The sequence below is a fragment of the Dipodomys merriami genome, unplaced genomic scaffold, assembly GCF_024711535.1.
Source record: "Dipodomys merriami isolate MVZ:Mamm:240054 unplaced genomic scaffold, mDipMer1.0.p SCAF_4, whole genome shotgun sequence".
Lineage (NCBI taxonomy): Eukaryota > Metazoa > Chordata > Mammalia > Rodentia > Heteromyidae > Dipodomys > Dipodomys merriami.
The window spans coordinates 74,367,795-74,388,824 of record NW_027205603.1 but is presented as its reverse complement, the minus strand read 5'-3'; positions in this window follow the sequence as shown (position 1 = coordinate 74,388,824).

The following is a 21,030-nucleotide window of genomic DNA, read 5'->3' as shown; positions in this document are numbered from 1 at the left end:
AACATTCCTTTCCTAACACAAACCTTTTTTTTTTTCCTGGAAAAGGAATAGTTCATTAGGTCATCAATATGTTGGCATTTTACCAATATAGGACACTTTATAGTATGCTTAGCAAATTCACGAGATGTTCCTTGAGTTCCTTTCTATTTGTGCATTCATATACACATCTGATAAATATTTTAGGGTGCCTATCCCATGTCTGATTCAGTCCAAGTTCCTGAAATTACAAAGATACAGTCTATTCCATTATTAAGTGTTGGAAAAGCATGAGAAGATATGCCAGTTGCTACGTAAAATGTCAAGCAGTAATAACAACGTTGAAGATAAGCAAGTATTATTAAGAGATTAGTTCAAGGTAATACCAGGAAGTATTTTTGAGAAATTTACACATCATCTACTGCCTAGGACTAATATTACTTAAAAATTAAAAATCATATAAGTAGGTGACAACACTAACATGTCAGAAATTTGGTGATTTTCATCGTTAGAAAATCCGATGTGAGACTGAGTTGAATGAAACATTTAAAACCAAATATAGGGCTGGGGATGTGGCTTAGTTGTAGAGTTGTAGAGTGCTTGCCTAGCATGCATGAAGGCCTGGGTTTAATACATCAGTGCCACATAAACAGAAAAAGCCAGAAGTGGTGCTTTGGCTTCAAGTGATAGAGTGCTACCCTTGAGCAAAAGAAGTTCAGGCACAGTGCCCAGGCCCTGAATTCAAGCCCTGGGATTGGCAAAAAGAAACAAAAACAAATGAACAACAACAAAGCAAAAAGGCAAGTTTTGGACAAGATTTGGAAAATAGTGTGGGTATTTATAAGATACCTAATAAATCAATTGTCAAATATTAACAAACATCTAAGAAATTTGAAATGGAGACTATGCCAATATTTGAGAAATTATTATTAATTGGAAACATACAATTCTAAACTTAATTAAACTTTTATCCTGTCATTTAAAATCTTTATTCTGCAATTTTGTTACATTTAAATTAAAGATATTATGGTCTTTAAAGGAATTTGCATTTCGATTTCTCATTAATAGCCAGAAATACCCTCACTGGTTTCTTAGAAGTGGCTATATACTCTGGAAATACATAGTTTTAAAGAGACAGTTACAGACTTATGTTTCCATTGGCAAAATGACTTTGAGCACTTGAACAAGTGAGAAGTTTTTTAAATGGGTCTCTAATTTGGCAGTGGTTGGTTGAGAAACCAATTTATTGCAACATAGAATTTACAAGTTTCCCATTTTCCTCACAAATTATGCTTTGAATTTATGCAATGAATGCTTTAGCTATCAGCAGATCAAATTCTAAACATATTTCATTGTCAGCTCTTTTCATAAATGAAGTTCTTTTCACCACTGATCTAACAGTTTTTATGTTTTAGTTTACATATTATATAAATTATGAACTATTCAGACCCCTATTTATAGTAATAAGAGTTGGGATAAATTACTTGCTCAGGGCAAATTCTCAGTAAAAATAATTACTACTTGGAATCAGATTTCCTTGTGTTCTATATACTTATACAATCTATTAGATAGTTAGAAATTTAGCTTCATAAAACTACATGTTTTTATTGTTTCTCTATTCATTATCTGCATAACATAAAAGTTAAGTAACTAATCACTTTAGATCTTCCATATGTCATGTATAATTTTTTCCTCTGTATTTATTCTGCTTCTAAGATTATATCATAGTTAGATATACATATATGTCTTCATGGTCATTTTGAATAATTTTCTGCTATTATCAGGGGAAAAAAGGATGTTTATCTTGCAAATCAAGATCTTGTATTTTCAGAGTAATCAAGTTAACTGTTAAAAACCCAAGCTTACATTAGTAACAAAGGGGCACAAAATTATCAGAGGTCATAATGATTTTATTACATATTTTTAAAGTAAATTCTTTCTCTCAAATTGTGTGCCTAACAGATCTCTAATTGCCAATTTGATCTACCCTGAATAAGGAATCACTTGGCAAAGTTCATGCATATCATCATAAAATTTATGCTACCTGAGGTTTTTGTAAGACTAATAAATATGATAAGACATAAACCACTGAGAGTTTATCACATTTAACTTTTCTTCAAGTATAAGATACTGTATATTTTAGGATAATTTTTCAAGGCATTTCTCAGGTTTACTTTTAGTACACACTTATTCATTTATTGTGTGTTTTTTCTGGCAATATATACATACATACATAAATATGTATATGTATATATATGTATACATATATACATATACATATGTATACATATACATATATATTATGTACCCAGATATATACCTACCATTTCCTGTGTCTATTACAAGTATTGCAATAGCATTCACGAAATCTAAAAGATTTCTGAAATATGGCAAGGTGAGACATCAAGTAAATAAATAAATAAGCCCTAAAGGAGGGGGTAACAATGTTCAACAAGAAATGTACTCAGTACCTTACTCATGTAGCTGCAAACCCTCTGTACAGCATCTTTACAATAAAATAAAATTAAAAATAAATAAATAAATAAATAAGCCCAAGGCAGTAATAATAATTCTGAAAAATGAAACTGTTATATGGCACCTAGTACAGCAGAAGTTTTAGAGTGATCTTAAACACATTTACCTCTGATTAACTTTTCCTCTCTACATGCTTAGATTAATTCTGTTTCACTTTGTTCTGGAGTAGAAGAAAAATAAAGCTTGATCAAATGATGGCATGGAATGGCAGAAACCATAATCATTTTCCATAGAAGAAAACATACCCAAAAGATTATTCTGTCTAATCTCTCTTCTGAATGAAAATCCAGTACCTGTTGTCAGGGATGACATTTTAGGATAAATATAAGAGCACTATATCTTAAATGTAAATTGTTATTGAAATCTAGAAGTAATTACATTTGATTCTACAATTGTGAGCTCTAGCTTATTTCATATCACTGGAACAATGATGCTTTATAAATAAAAATAAATGTGTAAATATCACTTTTTCTAGTATTACAGTTTCCATGAAGTTTAAACAGGATTTGCTCTTTTTTTTTCCAAAATTTTATTAGTGTATACTAATTATACAACGTGGGCTTTACTGCAAAGCAATTGATCTTAACATCTTTTCTCTGTCCTCTTAATGCATTCCCATCCTTTCCTTTTGATTTTCAGCTTAAATGTTGCAGTGGACCATCAACATTTCTTGATAACATTAGCATTAAATTAAAAAAATAATGGAACCTTCTCTTATTTTATGTTTTTTTTTCCAAAATCATACTAAGTGTCTTGAATATCATTTGTCCATATGAGTAACCAACAAGATTGTCTAGCTACTATAGACAGGGAGATTTTCACAACTGCTCATTTCTTTTTTCTAAATAAGTTTTTTTTTTTTTGGTGAAAATGCGGTACAAAGGGGTTACAGTTACATGAGCAAGGTAATGAGTACATTTCTTATCAAGCATTGTTGCCTCCTCCTTTGTTTTTCCCCTACCATCCCTTCCCTCCCACCTCCTCAACTACACTCCCCCTTCCCCCCCCACCAATCCCCACCTCCCCCAATCCCCAACACCCAACACCCCCACCTAAATTGTAAAGTTCATTTTTCGACATAGTGTCTCTACATCTCATTGTTGCAATGGGTCCACCTGTATTCCTATTTAAACCATTTGTTTATTTCCCTTCCCCTCCCAAATTATACCAACATCAAATACAGTGAAAACAGGGGTTATACCTGTGGGGAAGGGGCATACAAAGCAACAAAAAAATCACATGGTATCTTATAAATATGTAAGAAACAATAGCAAGAAAGAAGAAAACAATTGTGTCCCTATCATGGGGTTCATTTTGCTTAACATCATCTTATCTGACCTTTTCTGCTTGTCTCAGCTATACTAGTTATTGCAAATAAGGGAAACGATGGGACCTATATTTCTTTGGGCCTGGCTTACTTCACTTAGTATATTTTTTTCAAGTCTTTCCATTTCCTAACAACTTGTCAATTCTCAAATGCACTTCCACATGCCATTTATCAGTTTCCTGAATTTAGTGTATGAATGTTCTAGTGATCCTTGTGTCTCCATTCCTGCCCCTCTGAAAACTACTGTCAATAGCCAAGGTATCTTACATTTTTAAAAGGTAATTTATTTTTTAAATATATCTAATATAACTAATGATCTTGGAAAAAAACTGAAGTTTAATCAGGAGCCGAAATCTGAGGATTGGGGTTTGAAGCCAGCCCAAGCAAGAAACTCTATGAGACTCTTATCTCTAGTAAACTATCAAAGAGCTAGAAGTGGAGCTGTAGCTCAAGTGGTAGCCTTGGGCAAGAAGCTCAGGGGCAATGCTCAGGCCCTAAGTTCAAGCTCTAAGCCTGGCAGAAACAAAAAATTGAAATTGGATGTAATTACTTACAATGTTTAATCACTTGGAAATACTACACTTCCATCATTCTGGCTACTTAATTTATGGGGATTAATGCAAAGTCACACTATAAGGCCTTTATTTTAAAATCAGGTAAAGGTATTATTAATCATATTCAGACATGTAGTTTTACCTTTCATCCCATTAGTCTGTCAGCTTGTCATGTTTCTATTCTTTAACTAATATGATTCTAAGCAATAATTAAAATAAATTCTTGCATACATCTTATTGTCAATATATTGTGTGGTGTCAGTTTTAATTCAAATATAAAAATATTAAATCACACACAGAAACATCAAAATAATGCAATTGACATGTTTTGCCTGTTAATCTATCTCATTCTAAGTTATAATTTAACATTTTAATTATTTCATATATTTTTCTGTCCATCTTCATACTGTACACTGCCACTTTTAACTCACATATAACAATTAAATCATGCACCAAAACCTGGAAATATTACAAGCAGTATTTTGTAGTTAGTACAAAGGCGGACAGGTTTTCATTCTTCACAAAATATGGTTATACTGAATTTTGGTTATAATTAAACTGTTTCTGTTACTTGTTAATTTTCTTTCCTTCTACCACGCCCCTCTTCAAGCTTACTTACTGAGAAGAGAATGAAAGACAGGAGCAAAAAGCTTGCTGCTGGTGGCTCATACCTGTAATTCTAGCTACTCAGGAGGCTGAGATCTAAGGATAGTGGTTCAAAACCAGCCCAAACAAGAAAATCTGTGAGAGTCATATCTCCAACTAACAACCAGAAAACCAGAAGTGGCACTGTGGCTCAAATTGGTAGAGCTCTACCCTGTAGTTGAAGAGCTCAGGGACAGCGTCCAGGCCCAGAGTTCAAGCCTCACGATTGAAAAAAAAAAAAAAAAAGACACCATTTTCATGTTGGTAGTATATGAATATAGTAAAATGTTTGTTTTCTCCCAAGAAAGACAGCAAGCAGGGATGAGGAGTTTGCATGCTCACAGACAAACAGATAGACAAATAGACTACAAGTGATACCAGATAAATACAGCCAAACAAGGTCTGTGCCAATATTTCAAACACCAGTGCCAACATTGAACGACTGGTAGTACACATCATTGAGTTTCCTGTATCCAAATTGCATGAAAGCTGCCAACAGCCATATTAAATCTCCCTTATGATTATTCAGTTTTGCACTATGACATGAAAGAGTGTCAATTCTGGATTATACATTGATATGAACACCAAATACATTATTATCCATATTTTCTTGTATTTATGGTCATTTTTAATGAAGCATAGTAACAATCTTTTGAGCGGGAAATTGAAAGATGGCATTCCTGGTTAGTATGATGAATAATGTAGAATTATCATAATAATGTAATTGCCACTAAATAAATGGAACTGTAGAAGAAATTTCTACCTTGTTCCAATGCAAATGAGTTCCAAAGTTCAAGGGCACTGAGCACACTATAAACATTGAACAAATTAAATTAACCCAAGAAAACACATTTGACAGCAGAGATGAAGATCTATTTCCTAGAAATGAAGAAGAAAAAAAAAGAAAAATGAAAAATTTCACATGCACGGTTTATTGGATATAGAAGTGATATAAACTAGTTTTGTATCCATGATTCTATGATTTTTTCAATAAATCATTAAATTCTGTTGAAGCAGTGAATTTTATAATAGATTTTAACTAAATTGTACATTAACAAGGGTGCCACAAACATTACTAAAAACACTCACAAATTTTTAGCAAGCGCACACTCTAGTAATAGCCTTAACTATGTCAATTTGTAGGTTTTCAGTTTTTTATGACCATGGATTCAAGGTGATTATCTAGGGTTTCAAAGGATAGTGTTCTCCATCTCAAATTTACAGTATGCAATCATAAATATTTGAAAATATGGTAAAGTTTATTACTTCACTTTTACATATCACTCTGGCATTCCATTTACTTTTGGTGTAATCTTTGTCACAAAATTTCAATTCTCAAGACTTACTTCTATGTTCTCACCTTGAAGTTATTTCATTTCACCAGGTTAATAATAATAATAATAATAATCTGACACATCAGATTTAATTTGACTCTTTTGTCTTTTTGTTTAAGTGAAGATTTGCTTCTATTCCATCAACTGTACGCTGGGAAACTTTGCCAGCTATTCTTGCTTAACATTGCAGAAACAAGTGATGAGGTTTTCATTAATAATACGATGATTAGCAATCATATTTGTATAATACCTACCTTTTCTAATATGTGATGACTTTGAGCTGTTATTGAAATAAAAGTGAAACCAGTTTGGTTTAAATATCTATAAGAGTGTGTAAAGTGAATATCTCCAAAAGGAACCTATTAAAAACACATATAATGGAAAATTGCAGGCAAGCAGCTACGCCATCTGGGTCATATGAAAACGAGAGGTAGCACTGAGCGTCTGCATGCTGATGCAGCTGCAGACCTCATCAACTCACTGTCTCTCTGAGCAGCCGTGTGTGCAGATTAATGAAGAGAGGTGACAGAATAAAACTTCCTGCTGACTTACTGTGGATAAGCTATTTTGCTCCATCATTGCCTCAGCTTTGCTTACAGAATAGTAGATTCATTCTAGCATGTGCTTGCCTACTAATCGTTTTGACTAAATGGACCAAATCTTTTGGTTAAAAGGTGCCAACAACATCTGGTAGCTTTAAATAAGAATCAGTGTGGATAAACACATTCACATCATCTTGGACGTTGCCATGATCATAAATCAGTGTAAAGGCCCTGACTTGACAAAACATAACTCAGTAATCCTACTTTGTCACACACAAGGCCAATTTCTCATGGCCTTCAAAGCAGAATTCTGCCTCCATGTTCACCCGCCAATCTTCATAGCCTTTATCCAGAACCACAAGCAACAGGGCACTTAATACATTTATTATCTATACTGTGGATATTCTCTTTGATGACACCTGGCTTTACTGTTCCAGAAAACCTTTTAGGTTTTTATGTTTCTGTGTGTTGCTGGTCTAAAATTGAAAACAAAATAACTTTTAAACATTTTTATCTCTCATTGCCACATAGTCCAAAAATGGTAAAGCAACAAAACATTTAGCCTATATACATAAAATTTGATACTGTAAACTTTTTTCTGTATGGCAGATATAAAATTACACTAGAAAATATTTTACAGAAATAACATAGACTACATTTGATTTTTTTATACAAATATTACTTTACTTTTTGTGCTATTGCTACTTTAAGCAAATCTGACTTTATAGATTATTCAATAAATATATCTTTGGTAATTGATATGACTTTCATTTTAATATTTAACTAATAAATTCTAAATATATAGTAACATACTAAATGTAAATAAAATCATAATATCTTACGATTATTTTCTTAAGCATTTTAGTTGTAAAAACTATATGCATTTTTGTCATCTTGGATAAAAATACCAGAGTCATTTTTTCAGCTGGATTGCTTACAGACAGGTAATGGTATTGAGGTAATAGGTAACAGGTTTTCATGTGTATATATATATGCTTTGTGCTGGTGAAAGTAAGGCACACAGTAACTCAGCTTAGGCTCATGTCTCCTCTTTTGTTCCAAAACACTAGACTCTAGTGGACTCTTGGTCTAGTGGAAGAAAGATTTCAGTAGGTAGATAGAAAAGCTCCAGACAGTGATACAAGAAATCAAAGTGGGACAACTGCAGCAATTACCATGCGTGCTGTTCTCTCGGGATATTATGATTTTATGATCACTGTCTGATGAATATGTTTCCAGGATATGCGTGGTTACGAGGTTTAGTAAGAAAGGAACGCTTTTACTTGGACAGGGCTGGTGAGAGAGGAGCCTACTTCACAAGGTCCATTGGAAGCCTAAGTCGTGGTTTGTAAAGTAGATAACAGAGGTTACCTTAACATGTAACACTGTGATATGCTCATGGTGTCTTTGGCTGACCTTAGTGGAGACTTCTACAAGCTTTCCACAGAAAAGAATCAAAAAGCCATAGGGCAAGTGATTCATATGACTATCAGGGTGCCAGAAGGTGTCATAGGGTTTTCAAAGCTTAGGGAAGAAGACCATGGCTGGCAGGGTATTTGCATGCACATCACTGCCACGATCTCATGATTTCAAAGCTGAAGGTTAGTTCAAATAAATAAGTAACCTGAGGTTAAGTAAGTTGTCTGGTGGTCCTCTATTTCGAGTGTGTGAGATGAGATTTGTGAAGAACCTGGTCAAAGCCATCGCCTGAATGCAACATTACGACTGTAAAATACGTCATCATTTACCCCCAGGATCTCCAGCCATCTGTCTTTGTTACAAAGATAATTTTCTATTTACTTCCTCAAATGTGGTGCAGAATTTTTCATCTTTAAAAATCATAAGTATGTACAATTTTGTCAATTATAAAATTGTATGAGTGTTAGTCTTTCTGAGAGTACAAATGGTTGCAAATTCATTTTGCATATTTCCGTGAAAAATGTGATTGGGCAGCCTTGCTTCTGTCTAGATATATAGTTTCAGAACAAAAGTTCTCTTGAAGATTGTGAGTAGAGCTCAGTAGTAGTATGCATGAGGTCCTGTGTTCCAAACCCAATGCTAAAATGTTAAGAGTAGTAGTAATAATAAATAATAAAAAGTCATCTAATTTTTTCAATTTAATATGTCCATTTGTATAGTCAATGCATGTTTATCGGTGTCATAGCTTTCATCATTCCAACTTTCCTTCTAATGTTCTTTAGTTCCATTTTCAGATATGTACATTCAATATTGTTATATTCACTCATTATTCCTTTCTTTATTTGTTCCCCACCCAATTCTCCCAGAACACTCATTTCATTTTCCTGGTATTTATTTTGATAAAGTTTCTCTTAATTATTATCCTTTCTTAGAACTAATTTCGAACTAGATATCAGTGTTTCCCACTTATAATCTTAATCAGTCAAGAAAGCTGAGGTCTGAGCACCATAGTTCAAAGTCAGCCAGGGTAGAAAAATACACAACACTTTACTTCCAATCAGACAGCAAAATGGCACACTGAAATGATGGCTCAAATGATAGAGTATTTGGCAAAAGGCTTATCTACTAAAATCTTTAAAAGTAATTTCACAGGTCTGTATGAAGTACTCATATCATAAAACGATAGCTGTTCTATACTAAATTATTATGCCTGATGGGTTTTCTTTTGCCCTATTAATTTTCAGTATTAAATTATATACTTTAAATCAATTTCTTGTTTATATAGTGACAGAACTCCTTATTTCTGATTTATGATTGGTTTTACAGGGACTATGTGTCTGTAATTCATGAACATAGACACTAGATGGCAGTGCTGTTATAATTGACAAAGTATAATTTGAAATTTCTTACAATACATATTAAAAACAAAAGCCTTTGCATATTAAAACTTGGTGGTAAATGATTGCAACATGTTTTTATGCAAATATAATTTGTTCTTATTCATAATCGTTTTATGGTTTTGAAAATTTGAAATGATATATAATATTTAGTACTCAGTTTAGTGCATTGAAGACATTTATTAAAATTCATTTCCTCTGGGGATTAATACATATAAGTTATATTTTTGACTTTTCAAGTAATATATGTGGGGTTTAATGTGAAAAAGCCAGAGTACTAACACTACTCATGATAGATAGATAGATAGAAACATTATAAATTTTATTTTAGGAATGAAGTTATTTTACAAAATAACATACAATATTTCCTCACCAACTACAGTAAAATCTAGGGAGAAATTTCAAGCACATAGACACATGCACACAGATTTATTGCAGCAATATTCATAGTAGTCTTGTGGAATCGGTATAAGTGCTCCTCACCTGTTGAATTTATAAAGAAAACATGGGGAACACATACACAAAGAAATGCTAGTCTTAAAGGAGAAGGAAATTATTTCATTTGCAGGAAAAAGATAGAGCTTGACATCATAGTGGTTAGTAAAATAATTAAGGATATTTGAGGGGTAGGGAGGTGAAAAGAAACTAGAAGATGAACTATAGAGCACCAACTTCCATCTTATCTGTATATGAGGACAGCATAAGGAAATTCACTGAAAGTTGAGCAGAAAAAGTTGGTGAAGAGGCATGGAAAAGTATATGGATATTCTGCCCTCTTTTTTCCTAGCATTAAAATTAATGAGAGACGTCACATATGAAATAGTTTGATTGAATCTCAAACTTGTGCAGAGCAAACCAAGGCAGGAGTAATATAGCCAATAATATCTGATTTTATTTTATTTTATTATGTGCTGCTTTAGAGTAGGTAAAAAAGCTGTAATAGAAATAGAAACAAATATGGGAGGGAATAAGCATTTATTATTCCTGAGCCATATCTATAAGAAAAGAGCAGATATTCCAAAACACACACAAACACACACACACACACACGCACACACACACACACACACACACACACACACACACACACACACAAACTTTTTTTTCTTTAGTTTCTTTGGTACTTTCTTCTGGTCTATAATACATACAAAGCTTTCACACAGAGGCCTGGCGCTAATGCCTATAATCCTAGCTACCTGGGAAGCAGAGATCTGAGATCTGAGAATCCTGGTTTCAAGTCATCCCTTGAAAGAAAGTCCAGGAGTCTCTTATCTCCAATTAATCCCATGAAATCCAGAAGTGACACTGTGGCTCAAAGTGTTAGAGAGACAGCTGTAAGCTAAAAGGCTCAAAGATAGCACTCAGGCCCTGAGTTCAAGACCCACAACCACCACTACCACCACCAACAACACACACATGCACACGCGTATAATCTACTAAAAAAATGCACAACTACATTGCCATATTATATAAGGACAAATGGTAAGATATATTAACAAGTCAATTGAAGTTTATAGACTTTTCAGTCAAAGACAGAGAATCCTGGTTCCCATGAGTAAGCCAGTTCTGGATAATTGCACAGTAAGATAAGCAACAATACAACTTGGGCAGAAGTATTAACTGCTAATCACTAGGTGTGTAACATTGACATGTGGCAGTTAAAGAACAGCAGTTCAAGCACATTACCACAAACCAGAATTTTACAAAAGTGAATGCGAGATCACAGAGGAGGGTAAAGAGAAATAGGAATGTGTACAAGTGCGAAGACTGTGTGTGTGCTCCGTGACTAAGGAGGAGTGCAAATTATCTCATGTTGGTAGCAATAGTGACGGAATTCAGGCCTTTATTCTCTAAAGATGTTGACATTGTATTTACTTCACAGGACTAATTTTTCATTTTCACAGAACAAAAGAAGCACTTTGTGGTGTAATACATATTGGAATATTCTTATATGGTTTATAGTAGAAGAAAGAATATTGCTGAGAAAGTGAAAAGCTAGAAGAGCAAAATGAAAGGCAGATACAGGAATGGGCTGAGGGAAAGGAATGAAGCAAACATCCTCCAGTGAGCATTTTTCCCAATGACTTCTCATTAGGGTCAAAGTTCCTTTTCAACAATTAAACCATGTGCATACACAGGCAGAGACAAACAAGCATAGGTTCACAAACCACAAATACAAACATAAACACAGAGAAACACAGCGAAGGTACAAAACATTTCCCAACCTAGAATGTCTGAGAACAGATGCACAATGCTCTGTCTCTGTCTGTACCCTGTACTCTGTACCCTGTACCCCTGAACCCTGGCAAATGTCCTTCCCACTTCTGAATCATGTGTGCGACAGTTCATGCTCAGATCCTGAAAGCTCTATCTGTATACACCAGCTTCAACAGCATCATCTCTCAGTTGCCCCCACTCATCTGATTAGAAATCAAATTTCAATTTACCTAAGCAAAGAGAAATTCAGGGTTGAGACAGGATAGCTGGTAATGTTGCCTTGAATGAGCTGCTTTTTAAAATGAAGATTAGCTAAAATAACAACGAATTATATTAATAAATATTTCAAGGATTTAATCTATTCATTTTAATCCTTTTCTCTTCACAGACTTCACTAAATTATTATTTTAATTGTAACAAACCTACAAATGAATAAGCATGCACTAGTAAACCTTAGATGGATATACACCAAGATTATCATAAGAAATAAAATAGAGTTCAGTGAAATGAAAGAATGCTTGCACAATTCATTTGAATATGTTTATTAATGTTTTAGAATAGTCCAGACAGTTTCCAGCCACTCCAGGCCATGAAGAAAGAAATGATATCTTGATATTAGTTTTGTTACAAGCTTGTGAGAAATATATATGTATATATATGTATTAACAAAATCATATATATCATAATTTGCAATTGCTATTAAATTTTCTCCTCTATGAAATTTGAATAACCATCCTCAGAGAAGCCATCTTACAGACGATTCACACAGCAACTGCAATTTGGATGTCACATTTCACAACCATAGGGTTTGATCGAAATGTTTGTATTATTATAATCTTGTTGAGCTATTTGCATTGTTGGTGCTGTGTACATGCATATATTTTATTTCAAAACAGAAAAATGAGAAAATAATTATTACACCTAAAAATCTGTATCTAGCAAATTCTAAGAAAACTCTTTCAATAATAACATTCATAAGGGATATTTTTCTTTATTGTACACTCATATCTTGAAACTATCTTAACCCCAAAATTCATAAATTCCATTATCTATAAAAGAAATAACTTTGATGCATATTAACAAGTGGCCAATGTTTGTTTGATGTTTTGTCTTTCTTTCTTTTTTCCTGGAAGGGTAAGGAAAACTATGAGAAAATTATATTTATCCAAAGATTCTAATTTAAGATTTGTTAGTCATGCCAAAATGGAGTAACAGACTACTTATAAACATGTGTAACATGTGCAAAGATCTCTAGTATTAAATTAGAAATTGGAAAAGGTTTAAATCTATGCACTTTGTCAATCTTTTTGGAATGAGGCAGATGGCAGTATGATAGTAGCTGTTAGCTTGCATATGCACAAAGGGGCTTGATGGAGCAGAAGTCAAAGGCTATGTCAGTGAGCCTGGATTTTCTCCATGATGTAAAAGAAAAATTCTTAAAGTTTAAAATCTCAAACATCATAAAACTATAGGTTTCATTTTTAAAAGGTTATTTATATTGGGAAATTTAAGTATTTCCATTTCACAAAATGTTTCTCAGCAGAAAAATGAAACCAAATTTTGCAAGTGAAAACATAAGAGCAATCTTTATAATCACGCTCTGTATGTAAAATTAGTTACCATCATTTTCTCCATTCATATCTAGCAAGAGTTTGTCTTATTTCTCAGTTCAAGAAAGTTTCATGAGAAGGTGCATTTAAAACATCATTGAAAGACAAGTAGAACTGGGATTAGTATTATGATTATCATTATTTTAAAGATAAGAAATTACAGGTAGTTTATCAGAAAAATGTTCAAATATGCTAACAGATGTTTTAAACATTTTTCTTTATGGTTGTATTTTAAAATGTGTTATTTTGCTTGATTTGAATCTTCAACATTTACATCATAATTTCTTTGGGGAGAGAAACTATTGCTCAAACTTTTCTATCAATGTAAAATTAAACTTTTCTTGTTACTTTTTGTTAAGGTCAATGGGCTCCTTTAGAAAGGGTATGTATATCGTTGGGGGAAAATGATCTAAGTTGGGGTAAAGCAGGAAAGTGTCTGGTTTAAACTTGTAAAATTACGATGGATCAAACAATTTAAACTTTTCTTTTTATATATTTTATACATATAAAATATTTAAAGAGAAAACTAAAAAACAATGATGCCACTCAAAACTTTACAAGAATTTATGCAATCCTAGCTACTCAGGAGTCTGGGATCTGAGAGTCATGCATTGAAGTCAGCTTGAGCAGGAAAGTCTCCTATCTCAGATTCACAACCAAAAAAGCCAAAAGTGCAACCATGGCTCAAATGGTAAAATGCTAACCTTGAGTAGAAAAGCTCAGGGAGAGCACATAGACCCTGAGTTCAAGCCCCAGGACCAGTACGAAACCCTCATATCTGCAAAACCATGAATCAAGATGTATCAACTAAAATAAAGGGATTAATGATAAAGCAAATCATAAACCAAATATTTATTATTAACTATGTAATTTCAAAACTGTATTAAAAGGGGCTGGGAAGGTGGCTCAATGGTAGCGTGCTTGCCTTGCATGCATGAGGCCCTGGGTTCCATTCCTCAGCACCACATAAGTAGAAAAAGCTGGAAATGGTGCTGTGGCTCAAGTGGTAGAGAACTAATCTTGAGCTGAAGAGGTGAGAGATAGTGCCCAAGCCCAGAGTCCAGGCTCCACAACCACCACCACCACCAAAACTGTATTAAATAGTAGTAAATAGGTGATTGTATGGTTAGATAAAGAATAGACTTAGAAATATTTAACAAAGTTGAAGAGTTTTACAATAGCACACAATAATATTGTTTCATATTTTAATTCTTTTTTTTTCTTTTTTGTCAATTGTGGGGCTTGAACTCTGGGCCTGGGTGATGTCCCTCAGCTCTTTAGCTCAAGGTGAGTGTTCTACCACTTGAGCCACAGTGCCACTTCTGGTTTTCTGAGTGGTATAAGAGTCTCACTGACTTTTCTGTCCGGGCTGGCTTTGAACCATGATCCTCACATCACAGCCTCCTGATTAACTAGGATTACAGGCATGAGCCACCAGCTCCTGACTTTATTTTAATTCTTAAGATGATTCATGGAGGCTACAGTAGAGCAACCAGCATCACCATGTTCATTGCAGCATTTTTACCATAGCCAAGATATGGAATCAATCCATATCCACTTTGGAGGTAGGGAAGACAGGAGGTGAAAAACTGTGAGAGAATGAGGGAGGGGGTAACACGGTTCAAAAGGAAATGTATTCATTACCTAACTCATGTAACTGCAACCACTCTGCACATCACCTCTACAATAAAGTAAAGATGACTGGTGGGTTCAGAACTGTTCATTGCCTTTTCCCTTTTAAATTATTTCACAATATGTACAAAGATATAAATTATAGTAGTAAGAAAACAATATATAATAATGTGTGCAATATATTGGAAACTATTCATAGTGTACCAATGCTTTTAAAATATTTACTTATTTTTTGCTATGTAACTATAATTAATTTCACTTACCAACAAAGTTTTTGTTGTTCTTACATCTAATCAGTAGAAAAATGAATAACAAATAATAATTTATATTCGACCTTGATGCAGCAAAGTTATTTTTAACAGAGTATAGACTAATATTTGCTACGGATATATGTTTACCACATGGTTTTTATGCATAATAGCAATGTATAATGACATAATAGCAATTATCTGAGTAAATGTTTTTTCACACACCTCAGATGTATTGAATATATTTCTCCTTATCTTTTTTCCCCCTCTAAACTTCAGCTTTTTTAAATTTATTTTTTATTTTATTTTTTTGTGAACACACTGTACAGAGGTTACAATTACATAGGCAGGTTAATGCGTACATTTCTTATCAAGCATTGCAGCCTCCTCCTTTGTTTACCCTTCACATCCCTTCCCAGCCTCCTCCCCCACCCCCCCACCCAATCCCTCCCAGCTTCCCCCCCCACCAACATTGTAAAGCTCATTTTCCACATGACAACTTGTACTTCTCATTGTTGCAACAGGTCCACCTGTATCCTTAAACGACTTGTTTTTCCCCATCTCTACAAGTTATACTGACATCAAATATAGTGAAAGTAGGGGTTATACTGTGGGGGAGGGACATACAAAGCTACAAAGAGATAATCTTATCAATGCGTTAGAAACAAATGCATGAAAGGAAAAAAAACATTAAAATACATATCTAAGGGGTCATTTTCCTAACATCACATTATCTGACCTTTTCCGCTTGACTCATACATATACTAGATATTGCAAATAAGGCTATGTTTCTTTGGGCCTGGCTTACTTCACTTAATATAATTTTTTCCAAGTTTTTCCATTTCCTAATAAATGGGGCAATGTCATTCTTTCTGATGGAGGCATAGAATTCCATTGTGTATATATACCACATTTTCTTGATCCATTCATCTACTGAGGGACATCTGGGCTGGTTCCATATCTTAGCTATGGTAAATAATGCTGCAATAAACATAGTTGTGCTGGTAGCTTTAGTGTAGTCTTGTTTGTAAACATTTGGGTAAATGCCCAAAAGTGGGATTGCTGGGTCATAGGGGAGCTCTATTTGAAGTCTTTTGAGGAACCTCCATACTGCTTTCCAAAGTGGTTGAACAAGTTTACATTCCCACCAACAATGAAGTAAGGTTCCCTTCTGTCCACATCCCCTCCAGCATCTTTTGTTGTTAGAGTTCTTGATTTTTGCCTAAACTTCAGCTTTTTATATAATGGTTAGTAATTAACACAATGTTGTTTAAAATTTTACTAGAACTTAGTGTGATAAAACCAGTCATGTTTACTTGTGTCCAATGAACCAAAGGCCCAGATGCTCCATAAGTACATATCTGAGTATCTGGGTGTGGGAAATAGAGAGAGGGATGGAAGAAGGGAAAGAGAGATGGAGGGAGAGAGAGGCGGGGAAACAAGGAGGGAGAAGAATGGAGGGAGGGAAATAGAAAAGGAGGGAAGAAAGTAAGAACAGAGAGAAGGAGCAAGGGAAGGAAAGACAGAAGGAGATTTTAAAAAAGGAACTGTATTGCAGAGTAAATTATGCTCCACTTCAATTACTTGTCAGAATCTGTCTCTTATCTGTATGGCCAAGTACACCCTGATGATGTTAAGTGGGTGAAATTTGAATCCAGTGATCAAGACTTAGCTGAAAATGTGTTAGCAGAAGTTATTTAAGCTGAGCTCACTTTACATGTCCATAAAGATTACTGTGATTCACAGAATAAACGGACCCCAGGGATCTCCTTGTAATGGTAACCTCATTTTCATAACTTTGTAGCCAGTCATTATTTAGGAATGCCAAGGAATATAGAGAGGTGAGATACTTCTGTCTTGTGCTGTGAATTTGCCTAGCCCCCTTGTAGGAAAATGGGAAGTACCTCTGACATCTACACTCCATTCCCTCCTTTCTTTCTCTTAGAAAACCCTGGGTCCAAAAGAGGTTGTGGCTGCTGGTGGTGTGATAATGATGACTGGTTGCTGTTGTTGCTTTTTTTTTTGCCTTTGGAAAGAGAGAAAAGCAGTCCCAAGATCGAAATTCTGATCTAGTTTCCTATTTAGTCTACTAATAACAATCAGGTATTAGCTATGTTTTGTTGAACAAAATCAGTTTCACAAAATAGCATCGACATAACCCACTGTGTGGCGTGGACACTAAAGAGACTAGGAAATCCAAATATTATATAATAGTTCTAAACACAGACATAAAAAAAAGGTCACCATATAAACCAAACAAAAATGTCCCCAGCTGTATGCTCATTTATACAATATAATCTTGAGCCCACCCTATTTTATCTTCATTCTGTAACCAATCCCCAAACTAACTCTGCTTCTTCACAGTGTTTTGTACTAGGATATTAGCAGACTTTAAAATTTCCAAACTAGGGAATCAAATTCTTAAATCCTTTACGTCTTTTCCAACACTTTTTCTTTGCACATACATGCTCCACATGTGCCTTCTCTCTCGTTGTAGTGAAAGATAAATCCAACAGTAACTGAAATCCAATAGTAAGTGCAGTATATCCATTAAAAGTGCATGCATGGTCTGGGAAGGTGGCTCAGTGGGAGAGTGCTTGCCTTGCATGCATGAGGCCCTGGGTTCTGCACCACATAAGCAGAAAAAGCTGGAAGTGGCTCTGTGGCTCAAGTGGTAGACACTAGCCTTGAGCTGAAGAGCTGAGGGACAGCGCCCAAACCGAGTTCAGAACCCATGACCAGCAAAAGAAAAAAAAAGTGCATACATGGTAATCAGATCTGGTTCATTTCATAATCACATTACTCAAAAAGTTACGAATAAAAAAGATATGCTCGAAGCAAAAGCAAGAAAGAAAAACTATTTCTTTGTTGCTTTGTGTGTTCTTCCCCCCACGGTATAACCTCTGTTGTCACTATATTTGATGTTGGTATAATTTGGGAAAGGGGAAAGAAAAAAACAAATTGTTTAAGTAGGGATACAGGTGGACTCATTGCAACAATGAGATGTACTAAACGTTATGTTGAAAAACGAACTTTACAATTTTGGCGGGGGAGGCAGGGGAAGAGATGGTAGGGGAAACAAAGGAGGAGGCAACAATGCTTGATAAATATACTCATTACCTTGCTCATGTAATTGTAACCCCTCTGTATGGTATTTTCACAATAAAAAACTTATTAATATAAAAAATGTATGTAACTAAAAAAAAAAGATATGCTCATGTGCTTGGCACCAGTGGCTCATGCTGCCATACCAGCTGCTTCAGTAAGAGGAATGCAGCATATTCTGAAGCAGATTTTTTAAAAAAATGTCAAACTCACTGTTTATACTCATAAAGCAACCCATGATATTGTTCAAGAGCAATGTCATAATCAAAACTTACTCTATAAAGGAAAAAAATAAGACACCATCAAAGGATCTCTAATAATGATGAGAAATCTACAAATGATCATGTACAGTTTATTCAAGTGTAAATTAGAAGATGAATTACACAATGTTTTCTAGAAGCATAATAGTCCATTACACACACACACACACACACACACACACACACACACACACATGCACGCATGCACACACACATCACATCACATCACATTTTCTTGATCCACTCATCTACTGAGGGGCATCTGGATTGGTTCCATATTTTATCTATGGTAAATAATGCTGCAATGAATATAGTTGCATTGCCACTTTTGTAAGGAAATGGAAGGACTTAGAAAAATTATATTAAGTGAAGTAAGCCAGACCTAAAGAAACATCTACTCTGTGGTTTTTCTCACTTGTAATAATTAGTATATGCCTAGGATAGTTCTGACAGAGAATCATATTAGCTCAATAGCTATATACATCTGACCATACAAAATGATGCTAATTGAAATGAACTTCAAGGCATGGAAACAAGAGGACTTTTTCTTTAATTGTTGACCTTGTTGCTGCCAATTTATTGTATCTAGTTCTTATTTTACTTCATTTTTCTTTTTTCAGTGGTTACCCAGGCAATCACTCTGTTTGATTCTGGGACCCTGAATCTTGTATATACATGTATCTGAATTGGGGAAGGGAATGGAAATAACAAAATAGTGAGACAAACGACAAAGTGTGAACCAATTCAAGAACGATACTCACAAGACAATATGCTGAAAATGAACTTTACAATTTTGGGACAGGGAGGGAAGGAGAGGGGGGAGAAATAGGGAAGAGAAGGGATAGCGAAGAAAAGTAAAGGAGTGGGTAACAATGTTAAACAAGAAATGTACTCATTACCTTACTCATATAATTGTAACCCCCTGTATAGCAGCTTTACAATAAAAGTAAATAAATAAATAAGTTGCAAAGCCAAAAACTAACTAAATAAATAATGTTTTCTAGAATACACATTCTAAGATGAGCTTACTAAAGATTATTATGGTAACATTAAAGTGACATGCTGCAGTCTTTATTTTCTTTCTTTCTTTCTTTCTTTCTTTCTTTCTTTCTTTCTTTCTTTCTTTCTTTCTTTCTTTCTCTCTTTCTCTCTTTCTCTTTCTCTTTCTCTCTTTCTTTCTTTCTTTCTTTCTTTCTTTCTTCCTATCTATGTATCTTTCTATCTATCTATCTATCTATCTATCTACATTTATTGGTCTAGCAACTACAAACCAGTTTATCTATCATTTATCCAGATCCTCGTCTCCTCCTCTATCACTAGCATTATACTGTGGTCCTCTTCAGTATCAAATTTGAAACTTCTAAATTTGAGCCCCTCTTTAACTCCAAATCAGTTCCTTGCTGTCCTTTTTTTTTTTTAATTTTGTTATTCCTTTTCTTTTTTTTCTGTTTTCCTGTCTTCATTTTCTTTTCCTTCACTTTCTTTTTTTTTATCATTTTCTTCTTTTTTCTCCTTCCTCTCTTCTTGCCTTCTTACTAGAAAAATGTCTATATTACCAGGAAATTCATGTGACTAGTAGCATGCATAAATACATTAGAAGTGAGAGTCCTTTGTAATTGGTCTTCCTTCAGATAATTCATAGTTAACCTCAGTTCCATATCTTAAAGGAACGCAAACTAATTTATTTGCATGTCCTATAAATAAGCAGTTCTTACCAATGTTATTTTATGTACCTTGAAATCCTAAATATCTTTTGTATTGTGAGAAATTAATATCTTTTATAAATTACCTAATCTCAACTATTCTGTCATTGCAGCAAAAAACAGTTGAATTTGTTGATAAGTTGAATATTTCATAATATTAAATTGCCAAAATATATGATTATGGAGAACATCTGCTCATATTGTATTTTTTAAAAACAAAATATTTTATTATATACATAAATATATGAATTATAATCTATATACAAATTATAAAAATATATCAATGCTATACTCTGTTTCTTTGCTGACAAGGAAAAATGATGCATTTAGATTATTTAGATTAACACCAACTCTTCTGCTCTTCTATTAGTAACTACAGAAAGAACACTAATTCTGCATGTCTTTTTTGCTAATTAAGTGGTGTTCTTAAGACGATCACAAAGGAATATGTCTTCCAAGGTTACTGTGAGGATTCAAATCAGGAATACAAGCCAGTACTTACAAACAAAGCACTTAGAAAATGTGC